Here is a 12893-nt window from a genome sequence, read left to right as displayed (position 1 = left end):
AAGTAGGAAAACTGTATGGCTTATGATTGAAACTGTTTTCTTCTCTGGAGGATAATATGTATTTTGTGCTTTTTATATTACTCATAATTCTTTGTATAATATTAGATATTTATTAGTCGCTTCAAATATACTCAAGTTAGTTTCTTGATTTTTCTCAAGTATCAACTGTGTTTCTTGGATTTGTTTCTTTTGTAAGTTTTTAAAAATTAAAATATAGTTACATCATCTTTGCCCTTCTCTTTTCCCCTTCCAGTCCCTCCTGTGTACCTGCATGCTCCTTGCTCCTTCTTGAAATCATGATTTTTTTCTTTGTTATCGTTACATGTTCCTTGGATTTTTATATAAATACAATGATATTTATCCTATATTTATCAGAATGTGATTTTAGAGCATAATTATTTTGACATTTATACATTCCTTACTATTCCTGAGTGATATTCTATTATGTAAATAATACCACAATTTGTTTCTCTATTCATCTTTGATGGATTTGTGTTTAAGTCTCAGAGTTGTTATAAATAGTTGTGTAAAATTTTTGTAGGGACACACGCTTTCATTTCTTTAGTGTGACTATCTATAAATGTACTGGCAGGATAATATGGGAAGTATAGGGTCTGTGTGTTTCATTTCTTTAGTGTGACTATCTATAAATGTACTGGCAGGATAATATGGTCAGTATAGGGTCTGTGTGTTTGGGACACATGTGGGTATGTGGGGAAACCAGAGGTTAACATCGGTCATTCCTTGAGAAGCTATTTTTAAAGACAGTTTTTAAATGTATTATTTTATTTTTTTATTCATCTATTTATTTTACATCCGGGTCGAAGCCTCCCCCTAGAGACAATGTTGGGGCATCCAGTTTACCTTGTAGCTGTTTTCAAAGGCACAATGTTTTTACTCTTGGCCTATTTTGCTCTTCTCTTCCCTCTCTGTCAAAGAATTAGGGAACCAGCTTTTGGAGAACATTCCATGAATAATTGAAATAGACATGCTAGAGTCTGGGACAGGAGGGGCCTTCTTTTAGAATTTACTTTGAACAAGTTTCAACAGCACATGAAAACTTATCAATATATTGTACATTATAAGAGACAACCAATAAAGTAGGGTTTTTATAGAATTTCTTTGAAAAATTAAAACTTTCTTTGGAAAGAGCTATTACACAGTGTCTAGAGGGGGAAAGTACAAGGAGGACAGAGTGCAGGATAACAATGTCTTGAGGAAAATACATAGCCAGACTCCTGCCACACACAGCAACAGCTATTTTACCTCAGACTGATGCAGACTCTCAATATTGTTTCTTCAGATCCTAGTATTTAGGATTGACTTGACTGATTTTGGTCTGTGGGCCAATTGAAAAATTGAAAGAATATTTGGGGTGAGGAAATAGCTTAGTTGTTAAAGTATTTGCCTTACAAACATGTGACCATGAGTTTAGATCCCTGACACCGTGCAAGAAACCAGGTGTGGTTTGTGCACCTGTAATTCCAACACTGGAAAGGCAGAAACAGGAGGGTCCCTAAGGCTTCCTGAGCTCCGGACTCAATGAGAAACTGTTGGGGGGGGGGAAGGAAGGAGGAAGACATATGACATTGACTTCTGGCCTGCATGTGTACCCATGCGCACACATGAGCATATAAAGAAAAGATTGCATTTTGTCCTAACTACATAACCAAAATTCTGAAAGAGAAGAAGCAACATGTATGTGTATGAGAGACTGTAAATTAAACCCAGCTGACAGCGTGCTAAGGGGCTATGTAGGGATGAAAAAAGAAATGTTTCTATTATATAGGGATGTATTTAGTGCATTATGTGAAATTGCTTTAGAAATTTATATTTGAATAAAGACCAGGAAGGGTTGTATTAGGAGTTAGTGGTGAAAGCGGTAGGTGAAGAAGAAAAGGTCGTTAAGGAAAGAGCAAAGAATAAACTCTGGTGTGTTGTCTAGGAGGCTTCTGTTAAAATTTGCTAAGTGTGTGGCTGGTGAGGTAGGTCTGCAGGTAAAAATGCCCTCTGCTAGCCAGGCCTGATCTCCATGACCCACACAGTGGAAAGAGAGAACCTGCTTCTTTAATTTGCCCATTTACATGCATGCTGTTGTAAATATCCACATATTTACATGCAATAAGTGTAATGAAAAAATATTTTTAAGAATTTGCAAAGAGTATAAAGTACTTGAGTTTGGCAGTGGGGCACGCAGCACAATGGCTCTAGAAATGGAAAAGAATGATTCAGATCAACAGATGAGGCTGTCAAGATGGCTCAGCAGGTGAAAGTGTTAGGCAAGCCTGATAACCTGGAACCCACATGAAAACATGGATGTGGTATGCATCTGTAATTCCAGCAGTCCTACGGGAGATGAAAGATGGAAATGAGAGCTGCCCAGAAATTTAGAGACGATAGCCTACAGTACCAGTGCAAAGCAGAAATGAGAGACCTAGCCACAAAGTGGAAGGCAGGAACTGAATTGTGGCTGTAGCACGTACACACCCATACTTAATAATTAAATAGATATTTTTAAAAAGTTAACAGATGATAGCGAATCAGTAGTATTGATACTTTGTAGCAAATAGAAGTTGAAGATGTTATGTATTATGAAATTAGGAGAAGGTAACACTAACCAAATTTTAAAAGGAAACAGCTAGAAAACTTGAAGTTAGTGAGTATAGATTTGGGGAGCAAGTTTTTCCATTCTAGGTTCAAGACTGAGACCTTCCCATACTAAAAGTGACCATAGCAAATCAAGAGAATACAAATTTAGCCGGGCGGTGGTGGCGCACACCTTTAATCCCAGCACTCGGGAGGCAGAGGCAGGCGGATCTCTGTGAGTTCGAGGCCAGCCTGGTCTACAAGAGCTAGTTCCAGGACAGGCTCCAAAACCACAGAGAAACCCTGTCTTGGAAAAAAAAAACAAAAACAAAAAAAGAGAATACAAATTTACTCCCTTTCCCCCCTTAAAATTTTAGGGATTGAACCTAGAGCCTCGTACATGGCAGGCAGGAACTGTACACTGAGCTATAGCCCCAATACCTTTTATGTGACATGGAACCATCAGAAATGAAGAGCAAAATGAAACAGGGAAACATATGTATTTATGTAGTCATGCAGAAGTGTGGTTGAAAGACAACAAGGTCATGGCAGTAAACTGGGAGAGATCTAGCAAGATTTGATAGCCCAGGTTCTTCTTGAGGGCTTTGTGCTTATTCTTTCCTCATCCCTGTGGATGAGGGTCTTATGTCCTACTTACAGGAAGGTCAGATATTGTTAATTTAGTTAATTTTCTCTTGCTGTGATAAAACATAGTGACCAAAAGCTACTATGGAAGAATTTATTTGGCTTATAGTTGTAGAGAGATAAGAGGGAAAAGAATCAAAGGATAGTAAGGGATAGTTCTGGCAGTAAGTGATGGGCATGGTGGCAGCAGCGGGATGCTGAGAGGGAATCAGAGAGAATAAACTGGATTTAGGGCAAGACTCTAAGCCCTTCAAAACCTGCCCCAGTGATACCCTTCCTCCAGTGGAACTGAACCACCTAAACTTTTCCAAACAGCACCCACTGTGAAGCAGCAGTTGGAATACCCACGCTCACAGGAGCATTTCTCATTCAAACCACAGTCCAGGAAAATATGTAGGGGAAACAGTGTGGAGAGGGGGTTACAATCCTTTATTCCCCATTTATTGCTTGTTGTTTTATTGCCCTGTACATTTTTCTCTGCTCCCCTCCCTTCCTCCCATCTCTCCTTCTACCCTTTCCCATGATTCCCACGCTCCCAATATACTCAGGAGATCTTGTCTTCTTCTCCTTCCTGTTTAGATACATGTATGTCTTAGAGTCCTCTTTGTTGTCTAGGTTTTCTGGGTTTGTGAACTGTAGACTGGTTTTTCTTTGCTTTATGTCTAAAAGCCACTTATGAGTGAATACATATTATATTTTTCTGGATCTGGGTTACCTCACTCAAGTTTTTTTCTAGATCTATCCATTTGTTTGTAAAATTCAAGATTAAGTGGTTTTTTTTTTTTTACTGCTGAGTAGTGCTCCATTGTGTAAATGTACCACATTTTCTTTATCTATGCTTTGGTTGAGGAGCATCTAGGTTGTTTCCAGGTTCTGGCTATGACAAATAATACTGCTATGAACATAGTTGAGCACATGCCCTTGTGGTATAAATGAGCTTTCTTTGGGTATATATCCAAAAGTGGTATTGCTGGGTCTTGAGGTAGACTGTTTCCTAATTTTCTGAGAAATCGCCATACTGATTTCTAAAGCGACTGTACAAGTTTGCACTCCATCAGCAGTGGAGGAGTGTTACCATTATTCCACATCCTCTCCAGCACAAGCTGTCATCAGTGTTTTTGATCTTGGCCACTCTGACAGGTATAAGATGAAATCTCAGAGTTGTTTTGATTTGCATTTCTCTGATGGCTAAGGATGGTGAACATTTCCTTGCTTCTGCTATTTTATGTTGTCAAAGTATAATATTTTGGCGCAGTGAGTTCCTGAGTTCCATCATTGAGCTTCTTCCATTGTAGATAGGCTGTATGATTTGAGCTGGAGGTATGTACTAAAAGAGAGATTGGGAACTTGGGTGTGTACCCGTGACTCAAAGAGAAACAGTAAATGAGCTGTGAGGGGCAGTCATACTTTTCTTAGGGGGATGGTCCTGTGGGCCAGACCCTTGTCATGGTGAGTGAGAAGAGAGAATGAGATGGGTCAGAGAGATGGGAGCGGATTCGTATCATGTAGCTGTGTGCATAAAAAATTAATTTTGTGCTTCCTACTACTTAGCATTTTTTTGTTTTTTGTTTTTTTGAGACAAGGTCTCACTGTGCACATGCTGGCTTTGAAGTCACAAAGATCTGTCTCTGGAGTGTTGTGATTAAAGCTGTATACCACCATGTCCAGTCCCTTAGTGTATTTTAAAACAGTAAATATTTGATGACAGGTCATTATAAATTACCGTCCTAATTATTAGTTCAATCAAGATTGGAATGTTTTCGTATTTTAAAGGCATAATGCTTTTAATTGGCAAGAAAGGAGTAATAATATTTTATTTTTATAGTTTATGTCATATGTTACTATTTTCATGTAAGGAATCACTAATGTGAGAGATTTTGCCCTGGATTACAAAAGTGATTTCGTTTTGTATCATGTAAAAATTTTATTTCTGCTGATAATTTTGCTAAGTGAAGGGAATAGTGCAGTATTTGTGCTTATAGTGTTATAAAGTACTTATGTTAATCTTATATTAAGATTTCTTTTGAAAGTTTGCCTGTAAGTTTCCAAATGGATTATTGTATATATCCAAACCGCTTCAGTGCTGTGGTTTTGGTATTGCTTGTTCTCCGAAGCATCCTTCTTGCATTTCTGCTGTAAAGTTTGTGTAATCTGAAAAATTTTACCACAAGGTGTCATTGTAACCAATAAAAAGAATTTCCTTGTAAAGATGTGTAACCTCAATTGTACAATTAAATTTCTTTGTTTTAAATTTTTTTGTTTCATGACTTTATTAATTTTTAGATTTCTATATATTTTTAATATAAAGAAAAATAAAGTAATTCTTGTTCTTGGGTTTTATTTTTACACAAACATATGCTTTCCACCCACAAATTTCTGAAGAGTGTGTTGCTATAGAGATGGTTTGTTTGAAGGAAAGAATAAGAAGGAACAGCAGCAGGTGGACATTTAAGGAACAAAATCCATATTTTCAAGTCTTTGTTCCTGACAGCTTTAGAGTTTAGACCCCTCCTTATCCTTTGGAAGAAAGGTGGATTCTGAGTATTTTACTGTAGTGGTATTCACAGTTAACCAAAATGCTTTTGCAAAAGATGCTGTGCTTGATTTTTTTAATTCATTCTTTTTTTAATACTTTTTATTTGTGTGTGTGTGTGTTGAGTGGTACATGTGTGCACACACATATAGTATGCTTATGCATATGTTTGTATACATTTATGTGGAGGCTAGAGATTGACATCAGGCATCTCCCACCTTATGTTTTGAAGCAGATTCTCAGTGAACTTGGAGCTCATTGATTGACCAGGCTAGCTGACCAGCAAGCCCCAGGAACCAGAAGGAACGTGCTATCCCTCCTAGCTTTTTATATGGGGGACGGCCTTCTGAACTCAGGTTCTCAGGCTTGTGTGGCAAGCTCTTTATTGACTACGCCATCTCTTGACATTAAAATGAATTTTAAAATTATTTTTGAAGAAAAGGATACCAATTTCTGCAAGTTCCTTTTCTTCTGTCTCCTTACTCAAGGCTATTTTCTCAACTGCTTGCTGCCATTATCACAGTTCAGGCTCTTATTGTTTTCCTATGGATCTGTGCTCTTTTTCTCTTTTCCTTCTGACTTCTTAGTCTGTTTCTACCAGAGAGCCTGGCACCTCTGCACATAACCCTTAAGGTTCTGCTCTCTGTCCTGCTGTAATGGTGTTCTTCTCCTTCATTTCTGTGTTTTATACTTGGCGTTTTGCATCTTTTCCTTGGTTTTAGTTTAGAATTATCTTTGGGAGGTCTCTCTGGCTACCTCTCTGATAACGATGACTGTCTTCTGTGCCCACATACTACCTATAAATATGTTTATTATTTTTAGGCTTTCTGAATAATGTTTCGAAAAGGCAACGTATGCAAATGCTAAAGACGTTTTAACAGCTCAAAAATGATTTGATGGTATATTTACTCTTCTTGGTTAGTTGGCACTGGTAATGTGTTGTTACTGTTTGAATGAGAATGACCCGCAGAGGCTCATATGTTTAAATACCTGTAACTGGGAAGGGTAGGGGGCTTGGCCTTGTTGGAAAAGACGTGTCATCGGGGCTGGGGCTTTGAAGTTTCTAAAGCCCTTACCATTCATATTTAACGCTCTCTGCCTTCTACGTATGGATAAGGATGTAAGCTCATGTGTTCCAGCTCTGTGCCTGCCTGCTTGCTGCCCTACTCCGCACTGTGATTGTCATGATCTCACCTTATGAAACTTTTCCTCAAGTTGCCTTGTCATGGAGGTCTTGTTACGGCAATAAAAACATAACTGAGACATGTATATTCTTTAGCTTCCTATCTTGGTTAAAAAATATACCTAAGATAATTGAGTTGTAGTTTGGAATTTCTAGGCTATATAGCTGCGCAGATCTCCTTGGGTTTTGTCCCATGGCAGTGATGGAGAGTGGGTGATACAGCAAACATCATGTCTAAGAAGCCAGAGAGAGAAGGATCTGGAGTCTAATAATCCTCCTTAGGGATGGCTGTGCCCCTGATGATCTAAGGACTTCCATAACAGTATGTAGGAGCAGTAGTCAGTCTTTGATATTTTAGCCATATGGCATGGGACAGTGCACCTCTTAATAGTGCTATCCTTGAAAGTCCTTTAACATAGACTCCTTTTGGGAACATTTAACAACTGAACTGTGGCTAATGCGTTTGTTTCAATGACCATTATTAATTCTTTGAGGACAAAGGTGTTCTCCTAATTTTATCTTTACCCAGCAAAATACCTGGCATAAAATAGGCACTTAAAGGTAATTTGGGCTGGGCTTATTGGTTAAGAGCACTTGTTCTAGTGAAGGACCCAGGTTCAATTCCCAGCACCCACATGGAGCTTCACCACTTCTTCAGGCAGCAGGCATGCATGTGGTGCACAGACATACATGCAGAGAAAGTGGTCATATGAGTAAAATAAATCTAAAAAAATGTATAAGTAAACAAAAAGTAATCTCTAGTTTTGTGACTGTGGAGCAGCTCTTTCTTGCTAAGGAGCTGGCTTGAGTTGATAGTCTGCATATTTTGGTCTGTCCCTCAAACCTTTATTGTAAGTAGACTAGTCAGTACCTGTGGTGTAGTTATTATTGAGTAAATAGTGGTTTTGATTAATCTTTTTTAAATGATGAAATTTTTTTAAAATTAACCTTTCTGAAGATGACTCTTTCTTATTTCTGGTAAAAAAAATGGTTCCTGACAATTCTAAATGATGTTTATGTTAGTTGCAGTAAAAATCTTTTTCCTTGTAAAGTTTTCAAATTATGTTGTATAGTTCATAGAGACAAAATTACATCAGGATTTACTTAAATAATTTATGTCAGGGTACGTTGGATCACTGGATAACCTTTTGTATATTAAGCCATGTAGTGGGCCTATGAACAGAACAGTTTTGTAATACACACACCAAAGGTACTACTTGTTTATAATTCCTTGTGTTACACGTCACAAAGCCTATACTGAGAAACCTTGAAATGAATTTGAAGTCTGATTTTGTTAGGAGTCATCTTTGAATTTGTAATTTATTGCAAATAAGAATTTGAAGCTGGCTACAATATCTTGCTCTCCAGAATTGTACCGGAGTTAAGTTGTGCAGCAGTAGAAAATATGATGGTAAGAAAAGAATAACATTGTAATTCAGTGTTTGGTTGATTGCTAACCCCTAGAATACACATCTTCTTTTCCTCTTTGCCTGACTTCCGTGTTTTTCTCTAAATGACAATTATGGTGCCTGGCATGTTGCCAGGGCTGTGAAGGGTCTGCTCCCAGCTGCACTTCAGGTTCTGGCAGAGTGTCAAAATGTGACATTTATTTGCTATACAAAACATCATGGGATGGCTACCCAGAAGCCTGTAGAATGAGTTGGCTTTGAATTTTGAAGAAATTTCTAATTTCTGATTATAAGTGAAGTAAATGCCTGATGAAGGTTATCACTAGACTCTTTATTTTTGTAAACAACATTCATGTGGGGGCATGAAATATTTAAAGCATTGTTTTGAAATGCTCAAAGAAATAGCAATAGCATGTGCTTTTTAATGAAATGTATTTGGAAGCTTTCCATAAGCATCAGCAGCTGTGCTTTTCCAATGTCTTGAATTGCCATACTTTGGGGCAGACCTGGTACTATTCACTACTTAAAAAAATTCAGTGCCTGTGTAGGAGACAATATGTAGTTCTGTAGATCTGGGCTCAGTGAAGAGTGGTCACAAGGAGGTGTGTGATTATGTGATTGTTGTAGTTGTAAAGAAGGGACAAGGAAGTTCAAAGTTAGTAGACCTGCCTTTCAGAGATGTCCTCGAAGTACTCAGTCATAAGAGGCCGACTAAGATGCTCTGCTTCTTTTATTTGGCTTGAATTATATGCTTATTTTAAAAGAATCTTGTGATTTCTTTTGAAACAGGGTTTCTCTGTGTAGCCCTGGCTGTCCTGGAATTGGCTGTATAGACCAGGCTGACCTTGAACCCTGAGATCTACCTGCCTCTGCCTCCCTAGTGCTGCTGGTATTAAAGACATGTGCCACACTGCTCAGCTTAGAAGACTCCTTGAAAAATACTATTTTATTGTATGTGTATGAATCTTGCCTGTATGTAAATATGTAAATTATGTGTGGGTGGTGCCTGCAGAAACTAGAAGAGGGCATTGGGTTCCCCGGAACTGGAGTTTGGGAAGATTGTGAGCCTTCATGTGGGTGCTGGAAGCTGAATTTGGTCTTCTGTAAGAACAACTTGTAGTTTGTGATCTTAACTGCTGGACATTCTCTCTAGCTTCTGAATTTTGTACTTTAAAAATTTGTTAGGTGTCTGAGTCCCTAGCCGTGTATTGACTGGTTGAAATTAAAGATATCTGACCATAGTTTCAATTTACAATTATAGTACTGATTTTGAGTTTTGGTTAAAGAAAAAACAGTAGGAATAAATAGAAAGTTGGTATTTTAGTGTCCTGTATTGGAACACAGTACATGAATGAAGCTGTGTGAAATTTCTGAAAGCTTGTGAGAAAATGCCAAGTAAGTAAGACAAAAGTCTTGTTACCTTTGTTCTACATAACATGGGTTCTTGAAACTTGTTTTTGTGCCCCTCCCAGGTCAAATCCCGGTGACCAGCCCCTTAAGGAAAACTGAGTCCTTCCCCACTTACACCCTGCTAGAAGCCCTCAACTGTGGGGAGCTACACTTTCCGCATCCCCATCACAGTTTTTAAGAGTTCTCTTTGATGGCCTCCTGTCTAGGCTGTTATTTTTTTGTGGTGAGTGGAGTAAGGGTAGGGGTTGTCACAGAAGCCTTCCATGTCCCCTTTTCTCAGCTGTGAGTCTGTAGTCATCAATACCCTGACAAAAGTGGCTTCCTTGCTCTTCATTTAGCAGGGGCATGGATCAGGGACTTCCACATGGTTTCCAGCAACAGCTAACAGCATGGATCACGGATGTCCACACGGTCTCCAGCATCATCATGTGCCATCGACCTGTCTCCACAGACCTGTCACTGTGGAAGTCCAGACCTTGGACATCAACACAACCCTCTGCTGTTGCAAGGCCACAGACACTATCATAGCTCTCAGCAGCAGCACAGACCATGGACATCTGCATAGCCTTCGGTGGATTAAAGGCATGTGCCACCACTGCCCAGCCCCTCTCCAGTTTAAGTAACTCTTAGCACCTCTGTCTTCCATGCTCCAACTAGTGTGCCTGATTAAGCAGTGCTTAAAGCATTCCACTGCTTTTCAAACCCAAAGTACCAAAGTCCAAATTCCTCCAAACAAACATGTGGTCAGGTCTATCACAGCAATACCTTAGTCCCTGGTGCCAACTTCTGTTGTAGTTAGGGTTTTTATTGCTGTGAAGAGATACCATGACCATGCAGTTATTATAGAGAAAACATTTAATTGGGATGGCTCACTTACAATTTCAGGGATTCAGTCATTATCATCATGTCAGGGAGCATGGTGACATGCAGACAGGTGTAGTGCTGGATCCGAGAGTGCTACATCTTATAGACAACAGGAAGTCAATTGACAGTCACATTGAGGGAAGCTTGAGCAAAAGAGACCTCAAAACCCGCACCCATAGCGACACACTTCCTCCAAAAAGGCCACACCTCCTAATAGTGCCACTCCAGTTGGGGGTAATTTTTCTTCAAACCCACCACAGCTGGTATACAGAAAGTTAATTATGTTTGCTAGAGTTAGTACTTCATTGAGGATGTAATGCGATGTTGAGCTTTGGGTTCTCTTTTGAGACAGTAAGTATGTTGTTATGCTCATCTCTGAACTGGACTCGGTGATGATGATTCTGCCTCAGCCTCCTGTGTGCTGGGAACATTGATTCATTTTACTGCTTTGGCAGTGTTTTGAAAATTGGGTAAGAATCAATGTAATTAAGATAAATTTAAGATCAGATGTAGAGTGATGGGAAAGGCTTTCTAAGAAATGCAGTTAGTATTTACAAATGGGGGAATGTGTACTTAGTAAGTGGTTAGTGTACTGAGAAATTTTAAATTTTGGCTTTTATCCCCTAAAATATACTCAGCTCTCTCCCATTTTTCCATTTACTTTTTACTTTGATTGTTCTTAAAACAAAGATTCTTTCACAGATTTAAAAGATCTATTATAGGCTATTAAATATGGAAAGAAGTGCTTAAGGGAACTGCAGATTAAAACTACAATGAGATATCACTTTATACTCCCTAAAATGTCTAAAATTAGATTTGCAGCCCCAACTGTTGGCAAAAATGTGAGGAAGCAGAACTCGCTCTCATATGTTGTTGGTTGAATGGAAAATGGCACAACTACCTTAGAAAAGGATTTGCTAGTTTTGAAATTATAAAATTAGACATATGCATACAGTAACCATTCCTCCATTTCCCCTTCCAAACAGAAGACAGTCCACAGAACGTGCTTGTTCTATTAGTCACCAGGAATTGTGGTAACATTTTCTCTCTGTGATTATAAATTTGTTTTTTCTTATAGCTCTGACAAGTCTGCATATGTATTAAGTAGCCATAATAAATATATAAATTTAAAACAACCACCTGTGCCTGGTGAATTTAGCCTTTATCATTATGGATGTCCTTCATTTTTCTAGTTTTGTTTTGTTTGTGTGTTTGTTGGTGGGGACTTAAAAATTGACTTTATCTGATAATGCACATTTACCATTTATCTTTCAATTAATGCTTACGGTATTTTTTTCTCTTTTCCTCTAACTTTTCTTTGCTGCTATGTTTAAATAAAAACTTCTCATGAAGGTACATATGGTTATGATTTTTCTTTTAAATTTGTTTTTGAGACATGTATTCTGTATATGTTAGTGCAATTACTAATGTGTAGGCAGACTTTCTCTGTCCTGCCAGCCCACTTCCAAATAACCACACAGAGACTTATTATTAATTATAAATGCTCAGCCAATGGCTTAGGCTTGTTACTAACTAGCCCTTTCCACTTAAGTTAACCCGTATTTCTTATCTGTGTTCTACCATATGGCAGTACCTTTTTTCTGCATGGCATGTTTATCTCCTGCTTCCCCTGCATCTGCTGCATCTCCCCATGACTCTGCCCTTCTTCCTAGCATCCACTTAGGTTAGCTTTTCCTCCTAAGCACTTCCTGCCTAGCTGTTGGCCAGTCAGCTCTTTCATTAATCAGAAGGTGCCTTGACAAAGATACAGCTTCACAGTGTACAAAAAGATAACACTGGTGTTTGTTTAAATCTCTTGTTTACAATGTCTGTTTTCCTACTTCTCTTCTTAGGCCACGCACTCTTAATGGGGTAAGGTTCTGGGGTGGAAGGGGTAGACTACAGTGTATAGCAATATGTGTAGATGTTTGGTTTTCTCAACTGGGAGAAGTACTTCAGGCATCTAATGAATGGAGACTAGAATGTTGTTAAATACTATCTGTACAAGATAGCCTCCTAATAACTAAGAACTGTATTCTTTTGTATGGCAGTAATGCTGAAGTTGAAAATTCCTGTTTTAGGTAAGGTTTTTTGGGGGTTATTTAAATTTTTCCATGTAACATTTTTAATGGGCATACTAGAGAATAATTTGGAAGACTTTTATTCTAAAGAATTAAGTGATAGGAAATATTTTAGGCTCCTCAGGTATGTATGGTTTCAGTCATGTATTCTTAGTCATCCACCTTCCTTTTACTAAGCTTTC

The 12893-nt window shown here is 38.4% G+C and overlaps 1 protein-coding gene across 3 annotated transcripts in view; it reads left to right on the top strand.

Moving 5' to 3' along the window:
* Cep83 (centrosomal protein 83) overlaps positions 1-12893 on the top strand; it is a 101773-nt gene that overhangs the window by 11696 nt on the left and 77184 nt on the right. The gene's annotated exons all lie outside the window — the stretch shown is intronic.

This window comes from Microtus pennsylvanicus, chromosome 20 (genome assembly GCF_037038515.1).
Source record: "Microtus pennsylvanicus isolate mMicPen1 chromosome 20, mMicPen1.hap1, whole genome shotgun sequence".
In the NCBI taxonomy this organism is placed as follows: domain Eukaryota; kingdom Metazoa; phylum Chordata; class Mammalia; order Rodentia; family Cricetidae; genus Microtus; species Microtus pennsylvanicus.
The sequence above is the reverse complement of the archived record's forward strand: the minus strand, read 5'-3'. Positions and strand labels throughout refer to the sequence as shown.